The 9,429-nt window shown below is 53.8% G+C and overlaps 1 long non-coding RNA gene across 1 annotated transcript in view; it reads left to right on the top strand.

The window, feature by feature from the left end:
• Positions 1–4,964: 4,964 nt before the first annotated feature.
• LOC115067921 overlaps positions 4,965–9,429 on the top strand; it is an 8,952-nt gene continuing 4,487 nt past the window's right edge. Inside the window, exon 1 of the long non-coding RNA XR_003847276.1 lies at positions 4,965–5,049. This is a non-coding gene — a long non-coding RNA (uncharacterized LOC115067921). The remainder of the gene's footprint in view (positions 5,050–9,429) is intronic.

The raw sequence follows: 9,429 nt of genomic DNA, 5'->3' as shown, positions 1-9,429 counted from the left end.
AAATGAGCAAGCCCACAGGAGACCCCCATGGCTGCTCAATGTCGCCGTGCTGGTATCCTGAGTCCCAGAGCCTGGGACAGAGGGACTAGATCCAGGGAGTTTTTGTGATGTCTCCAGATCTGCCTGTCCACGGCTGCTGCTTCACAGGAAAGGACCAGGCTCAGGTTCTATTACAAGTTCAGGACTAAGACAGACCACTACAACACACACACACACACACACACACACACACACACACACACACCTGGCTCAAACTGCCTAGATGGACCAAGGTGAAGTTTTCCATTCCCTCCAATAATGTTCACAAGAAAACCCGAGCCCTACCAGCCCTGTCCGCCCTGTCGATAGCAGGCAGTCCTGAGCAGACCCCCAGCTTTCCAGGATCTTGGTAGAAGGGTGGCTTTATCTCCCTGCCAGGCCCCTGCCCAGACAGCCCTACCTCTTCCCTGGTCCAAGGACACCTCAGGGAGCCCGTCTTGAAGCAAGCAAAGCCTGCACCAACCATCCATTCACCAGCCACCTGTGCTCAGTCCAGCCCTGGCTCCCCCTGCACACGGCCCAGCCCCAGCTCATCTCTCCTCCTCTCAGGAGCTGTCCCCATGGTTCCGGGATTCCATCCCAGATGGCCTCAGGTCTCTAATACCCCATGTTCTCACATGCATTTGAGCCCTGCATACACCAAGACCCTCAACTCAGCCTCTTTCTTCTTCTCCCCAGTTGATGTCTCCTCATTCCCCCGCCCCCCGCAGATCTACTTGGATGCACCCTCCTCCAGAGGGTCTTCCCAGATCACCCTCTCGGAGCCTCTCCTGATGAGGCCTGAATTATTCAGCTTGTTTGTTGTCAGGTGCTGTTTCCCCGATGGGGCCAGTAGCTCCGGAGGGCAGAACCCCAAGGAAGTCACTGATGACCCCAGAGCCACCATGAAGCCAGGTTAATGAGGGTCTAGCGATGGTGATGCTATCCAGGGCTCCTGAGACAGTTGAGAAGCTACTTCCAGGAGGAGACATTGGCTCTGCTGAATTCTATACCCTGGTGCCTCCAGTTTGCCCACCCCCTTATCCTCCCACTCCTCCAGCCCCCCAGCCAGACAGGCACAGGCCACAAAGAAAGCTGGGCACATTGGGCAGGAGGCTGGCTGCCCCATCTCAGTCCCTGGCCTCCCAGCTCTGTGTGAGAGCATGGGCTAGTCAATGGGGCCAGGATGGGACCATGCAGTCTAAGTCCAGTTCCTGTTCTTGTTATGGTCCCCTGTGGAGGGCCAGCCAGGAAGAATCATGGGAAACAGGGGTAGAAGGCTGAAGGAAGAGACCTAAATGGTTGGGCTCTGGATTTGTGGATATACACACGTGGGCCCCTTATGTCCCACAACACCCAGGTACCAGGAACTGGGCTGGGGGCAGGAGAACCCCAACAGGATGCAGAAATCAGCCATAGAGTTGTGTGTCTATGTGTGTGTGTATGCATCTGTGTATGTGCCTATGTGTGTGTCTGTGTGTGTGTATGTACATGGTGTGTCTGTGTGGAGTGTGTGTGTGTGTGCATGGTGTATGTCTGTTTGTGTGTGTGTGTGCATGGTATGTTTCTGTGTGCACATGTACATGTGTGCATGAATTCATGGGAGACCAGAGGTCACTGTCTCTCAACTGAACCTGGAGCTCACTGATGACTACCTGGCTAGTGAGCTTCTATCCCCACCCCAACCCTCAGCTCACCAAATGGCTAGACTGTCTGAGCAGCAAGCTCCCAGGTGCACCTCTCTCTGCCTGCCCACCCTGTGCTGGGGTTAGAGTCCGGTGACTACAACCAGCTTTTACTTGAGAGTTAGGGATCTAAACTCAAGCCCTCATGCTAACAGGGCAAGCACTTTCCCCACTGAGTCACCTCCCCAGCCCCAGCCCCATGGCTCCTTTTTTTTTTTTTTCCTTTTGTGAATGAAACTTCATCCTGGCTTCCTGCAGCTGACCACGCCCTGCTGCTCTGGCCTGGCCACTGCCTAACCCCAGGGGATGGACAGAGAGGAACTTCAAAATGAAAGTGTGAGTCATACAGAAGGGAGGGGAAAGACATTCTTTGCTTTCATGAGGCTGGACTTGCAGGCCTAGCCCCAGGAGCCCTGGACCTGGGAGGGACCATGCCACCATGACCTGTCCACTGCACTCAGTCTGCCACCCCTCCAGCTCCATCTGGCCAGGGAAATGCTGCCCACCCCTCCTTCCTGTCTGAGGCCCTTGGTGAGGGCTTCTGGGTGTCTTTGCAGCCAGCACCCCATTTATTCCTTCAATCGATGACCCAGGTGCCAGCCGTGGCCCAGCCGGGCAACTTCTCTTCCCTCATGGTGCCCGAGTCTGCAGTGCAGGGCCCAGAGTTACTGTTGGAACTGCAACACGGGGCAGCCCAACACGGGGAGGAGGTGACAGCCTCGCAGAAGACAGGGTCACACACTGATCAGAAGGCAGCGGGATCTGTTTCAGGTGACAGAAGCCACTCCGATGAGGATGCTCTAGACAATCAGCCAGCAGGGGACAGGAGGGTGAGAACGAGGGTCAAGCAGGACACAGACCAAGGGGCACCAAGCCTCCACCTGCCTGTCCCGGCGGGGCAGAAAGGAGGGTCACTGTGTGCTTTGGAGCTCCTCTGGCCTTCGGGAGACAGGAAACCCCCTCCATCCTGGGGCGAGGGGATGGGCGGCTGCCAGGCGGCTGCCAAGCACCCCAGACTTCCTCTCATTTCAGCCCCCCTCCCTGGAGGCTCTTCCCCTGACCGGCTGTCCTCTCCTGGCCCTGGACAAGTCGGCTCTGCTGTCCCTTTAAAGGGACCTGAATCAGAGTTTAGCATGATGGTGACTCAGGGTGGAAGGGGTAGTCACTGTGCTGGCCACGTGCCAGGGCTGTAGCCTGAGAGGAAGCAAGGCAACCACAGCTGCCTGTGTGCGCCGCTTCGAGAGGCATAAACCACAGAACCCCCATTTAAAATTCCACCGCGCTGGACCTCGTGTGATGAAGTTAGCTTTCACAATGGGGGTATTCAGGGTCCACCCGCGCCTGCAGGTCTGGGGCCTGCTTTTCGTGCCAGCTGATGGTGATGTCATCTTCCGTTAGGAGTCCCCACCACCACCACCACTTCGTTGATTAGAGACTTAAAAAAATTCACCAGGAAACTCAAATGCAAGCCAGGGCGGAAGCTTTGGTTTTATTTATAGTTGATAACTTGCGTCCGGCTTGCTCCACGGGATGCAGTGCCGGAGGCCAAGGAGCCCACAGGAGCAGATGACAGAAATGCTCGTGTCTGGGGCTAATGTAGTATCCAAAAGCAAGCCTGAAGCTCGGTGCTGAGCTTCCCAGCAGCCAAGGGAAAGAGGGGACTGAGTGCTATAGGTCAACATCACAGAAAACCAGACTGTGGACCAGACGATCGGACAAGTTGAGACGTCAGGCAGAGTCTACCTTCTCAGGATCAGGCTTCCCTAAATGGCCTCCAGAGTATCTGGAGCACATTAGAGGCCTAGCTAGGTGATGATGATCCACAGAGAGACAGCACAGGGTCTGGCTCCCTCTCCTGCATACCTAGCAGACATCACTAATGGATTGCAGCGCACTTGCCTCTTGGTTTCTGTCTCAAAGGCCCAATTCCACTAAGTTCTCCAGGGACTACCACCAACAGGCCAGAATCAGAGACTGATTGGCTGTCCTCTGGGCCTGTGGCCAGCTGAGGAACTTCTAAGAGGGTCTCAGCTGGGGGACATTCCCAGCACCTGGCTCATGCCTGCACGTGTGGAAATCAAGTGGAAATTAGAGAGCCCAAGGAAGAGATGGGAAGGAGCCAGGCTGGGGCAGCAGAGAAAGGAACTTGGACTTGGGGAAAGCTGCTGGACTTCTAGGGGCAAAGAACCTGTGGAATGTTCTAAAACAGGAAGCCTGACGAGATGGGCGTACAGTGGCCCACCCAGCCTGGTCAGTCCTCCAGCCCTCAGGGTCGGTGCTCAGCAGGGCCCATGAGCATGAGGCTGGACAGTGGGAGTCAGGGCTGGGAAGGGCTGGGCTGTGTGCTCTCGGCGATGGCCAGTCCCTGCCGAGTGTTCATGGGTGATTGTATAGTTTTCCACCCAGATTCTATCCAGATCTGATGCTTCCTGCACACCCCACCCCAGATAATGGTTCCCCAACTTCTCTTCCACAGCCTGGGCACGTTACAGAAGCCACAACCAGAGCCACGGAACTGTGCTCTCCAGGCTACATGCAGTTCCCCAGCACCTCCCTGGTGGCCTGGCCAGTGGTTTATCCCATCTTTTCCTTCCTAGCCAAGGCTGCACCTACCTGGACGCCTCCCCTCCCTCTGTCCCCCTGACACTGCTGTCACCACTTGCTGTTTGTAATCTGACTGTGACTGTGTACTGACCTGTTGTCTTGCTGGCTGGAAGGCGTCCCAGGCCAGGCCAGGCCAGGCCAGGCCAGGAAGAGACAGACACAAGCTTGACCACAGCTCTGCCACAGAGTACGAGCCACGGGAGCATGAGGGAGATGCTGATTCCCTCAGCCTGGGAGATTTCTGCCTTAGTCCCCAGATGGTGGCAGGGGCGGGGACAGAGGTGGACTGAGTTGGGTGTGCCACCCTGATGCAGTGCCCCCCACAAGGAAGCACACAGCTGGGCAGTTGGCAGCTGTCTGTGCCTTGGGAGGTGTGACCTCTGGACAGGACAGGTGCAGGTTGGTCAGGACAGGCTGAGGATGTACCAGCTCCAATGTGGGGACTATTCATTCCCTCCCAACCTCCCTCCCTCCCTCCCTCCCTCCCTCTGGGTAGGGTGGGAAGAGTCACAGCTTCAAGGGAGAGACTCAGGCTAAGGATGTACCAGCTCCAATGTGGGGACTATTCCTTCTCTCCCTCCCTCCCTCATTCCCTCCCTCCCTCTGGGTAGGGTGGGAGGAGTCACAGCTTCAAGGGAGAGACTCCTGGATGCCCAGCTTCAGGTCTGGCCACACGGTCTCTGACAGGCTCTCTCTTTTGTGTGGGGTGAGTTACCGAGCTACAGGAAGGAAGGGAACACAGGTGAGTGGGACTTGCTGGGGGGCATGGCCTCTCGATGGGTGGAGCCTTCTGACGGGCGGGGCTTCCTGTGGATGGGGAGTCCTGGCAGGCTGGGCTGTCTTCCACACCCACATTTCTTCCTCCAGTGTTAAGGCCAGGACAGAGGTCACAGACCAGGTATGCTCTGATCTTAAGGCTTGACCTGGGTGAGCTGGTAGTCCCCAACTCAGGTGGGGCCCTTCTCTGCCAATGTCCCTCAGTGACCTTGGAGCCACGGAGGTGAGAAAGCATTTATTCACCCGTCACAGCCTTCCTGCACTGCAACTATAACCTTTCCAGAACCTTCCTAAGAGCTTCCTGTATCCCAGGGGCCCTGCAGCGGCAGCAGGTGTGTGACCAAGGTAACCTCTGCTGTTCCCATGGCAGGTGAGGAGGCTGAGGGACCCAGACCTCACCTGTCAAGGTCGGTAGACAAGGGTCCGCTCCAAGGGAGACTTCAGGGAAGAAAAGTTGGAAGAGCCCAGGAGAGTGAGGAAGCTGCAGTTACTATCCACAACCAGAGGTGGCGCTGCATCCCTTGACCAGCCCCAGCTCTGCAGGGCATTGTGGGCCTCACAGGCCTGTCAAGGCCTTGGGCTTTACCCCAAGGGCTGGGGACCCCGGGTATGGCTGGGACAATGCCCCATTTTCCTCTCTAGAAGCTTCCTCCAGTTGCTGAGTGGAAGGGATGGAGGAGGGTAGGAGATGGGCTTCCAATAAGCTGGTCACTTGGGCAGAAATGGTGGAGGGATGGAGGGTGAGACTCTGGGACAAATCCAATGTGAAGGCAGAGAGGGGCATTCCGACCCCATTCAGGGAAGGGCCACAGGGGGATATGGCCCTTCTGTGCTGGAGAGGTCTGCGGACACCTGCCTGCTTGCCCAAGGGGGATGTGGGATCCTCTCTCCAGAGAATCTTGCCAGGCCTCCCTTGCCCCATTGGGTTGCCCCCATGATCCTGCTTCCTTCTGGGCCCCCTTTCCTTCCCACTTGCCCATCAGCACTACCTACTGGCTGCTCAGAGCAGGCCCAAGTGACTGCATGACAGCAGAGTCTGATGGATGTCTCAGCATGTCCCCATTTTAGAGATGGGATCAGAGGCCAAGAGAGAGGAGGCCCAGCTGAGTCGCCCAACTAGAGAAAGGTGGTGCTGGCCCCAGACCCCAGCAGGCCTGTTCATAGCTCCTCTCCAAAGCCCCTGCTAGGGGCAGAGAGAAGGGATGGTACCATGCTGTGCCTTGACCATCCCACAGTCATACACATCTCCTGAGACTCAGCCCCAACATAGCCTCACTTAGAATAGCAGAGCTCATCCCCTTGGGTTGATGTGTGACCCCCCAGCAACCCAACTGGGACGGCTGAGAGGGGGCATAGAAATCTAAATCTGTCTTCTATGTTCAAAGTGCCAGCTCACAGTTGTGATGGTGATGGTGGTAATGATGGTGACAATGGTCATAGTGGTGATGGTGGTGGTGCTGATGGTGGTGGTGGTGGTGAAAGTGATGATGATAGTGATGAGAGTACCATGTTCACTCTATCACCATCACTGCCACCATCATCACCATCACCTCCATCAGCACCATCACCACCATCATCACCACCACCATCATCATCACCATCACCACCATCATCACCATCACTCTGACTCAATATCCATGACTAACCAATACAAACCTTCAGGAATGTGTTACCAGGTCCCAAAGGGTCAAGAACCTCATCAGCTAGCATGAGGCCTACAGCAGAAATCATCACGACCACCATCATCATCATCATCACCATCATCACTATCATCATGATCCTCATCTCACCATCATTTCCATCATCACCATCACCATACTCGGCATCATCGTCACCATCACGTCCATCATCACCATCATCATCTTCATCTCCATCATCACCATCACCCTCATCGCCACCATCACCACCATCACCACCATCATCACCACCACCATCATCACCACCACCATCATTCCACCATCACCACCATCATCACCACCATCACCATCATTGTCACAATCACCACCATCATCACCATCATCACCATCATCACCACCATCATCACCATCATCACCATCATCACCACCATCATCACCATCATCACCATCATCACCACCATCATCACCATCATCACCATCATCACCACCATCATCACCATCATCACCATCATCACCACCATCATCACCATCATCACCATCATCACCACCATCATCACCATCATCACCATCATCACCACCATCATCACCATCATCACCATCATCACCACCATCATCACCATCATCACCATCATCACCACCATCATCACCATCATCACCATCATCACCACCATCATCACCATCATCACCATCATCACCACCATCATCACCATCATCACCATCATCACCACCATCATCACCATCATCACCATCATCACCACCATCATCACCATCATCACCATCATCACCACCATCATCACCATCATCACCATCATCACCACCATCATCACCATCATCACCATCATCACCACCATCATCACCATCATCACCATCATCACCACCATCATCACCATCATCACCATCATCACCACCATCATCACCATCATCACCATCATCACCACCATCATCACCATCATCACCATCATCACCACCATCATCACCATCATCACCATCATCACCACCATCATCACCATCATCACCATCATCACCACCATCATCACCATCATCACCATCATCACCACCATCATCACCATCATCACCATCATCACCACCATCACCATCATCGTCACAATCACCACCATCATCACCATCATCACTATCATCACCACCACCACCATCATCACCATCACCACCACCATCATCATGTCCACCATCATCATCACCATCATCACCACCACCATTGTCACCACCAATTACCATCACCATCACCACCATCATCACCATCATCACCACCATCATCGTCACCATCATTAGCATCACCATCATCACCATCATCACCATCATCATCACTACCATCATCATCACCACCACCACCATCACCACCATCATCACCACCACCACCATCATCACCATCACCACCACCATCACCATCATCGTCACCATCACCACCATCATCACCACCATCATCACCATCACCACCACCATCACCATCATCACCACCACCATCACCACCATCATCATCATTATCACAGTCAAGCTGCTTCTTCAAGGGTATCAGCCACTGGAGAGCAGAGCCAGGATTGTATCTCAAGACTACCACCCACCCCAGTTAGTCCAACTAACTGTGACTCCATGGAAACAGGATACAGAATCAAGTTTTAATCTACATTATTGGTGGGATCTGAGACAGTGGCAGATCCCACCTCTGATGTCCACATCCTCCAGCATACACATCACTGCCACAGTGAACATCGTGGATTGATATCCATGATAATGTTATGTTGGATGGCACAGCTGACCTGTCCAAGTTAAGGGACACTAACCAGAAGGGCCTGGTGCTGTCACGTGATCTTATAAAAAGCAGGGCATCTCTCAAGCTGGCCACAAAGGGGTGATCAGAGGTTCAGACAACGGCAAGGAGAGCCCTCCCATCAGTGGTTAGAGAACTGTTCTGGTTTGTTTCTCCATTGCTGTGACAAAATACTCTGACCAATACCAACTAGAGGAAGAAAGGGTTTATTTTATCTTACATCTCAGGGTCATACCACAGTTCATCAGGGAGCTCAAGACAGGAGCTCAGGGCAGGAACCTGGAGGCAGGAGCTGGAGCACAGGCCATGGAGGAACGCTGTTTACTAGCTTGTTCCCCTGGCCCCTGCTCAGCCTGCTTTCTTATGCAACACAGGCCCACCTGTCCAGGGGTGGCACCACCCACAGGGGGCTGGGCCCTCCCACATCACTCATCAAGAAGATGCCCTTCAGACATGGCCACAGGCCAGTCCAATAGAGGCAATTCCCTGATTGAGGCTCCCTCAACCCAGGTGTGTCAAGTTGACACTAAAGCTATCCAGCACAATTGACCCCTTGTCAACTTGACACACAAACATATCACTATTATATCATAACTTTTCCAATTCTTGTCCCCAAGATATGATGCTAACATTACTATCACAACATAAGACAATACAACCTTAAAATCCCTACAGTCCTTTAAAAAATCTACATACTTTAAAGTCTATAGTCTCTTCTAAAAGTCTGTGGATTTCTGTAATATCCAAAACAAGTACTGTCGTATTTCAAAGGGAAGAATCGGGCACACCTAAGCAAAACCAAAGTCCAGCAAATTAGGTCAAGGCTGGACATCTGGGATTCACTCACGATCTTCTGGCTCCAAAGGGTACTGGCAGCTCCACTGCTCTGACTCTGCAGTCCACAGCACACTCAGCTCATCTC

This window comes from Nannospalax galili, unplaced genomic scaffold (genome assembly GCF_000622305.1).
Source record: "Nannospalax galili isolate Female #2095 unplaced genomic scaffold, S.galili_v1.0 scaffold1307, whole genome shotgun sequence".
Classification (NCBI taxonomy): domain Eukaryota; kingdom Metazoa; phylum Chordata; class Mammalia; order Rodentia; family Spalacidae; genus Nannospalax; species Nannospalax galili.
The sequence above is the reverse complement of the archived record's forward strand: the minus strand, read 5'-3'. Positions and strand labels throughout refer to the sequence as shown.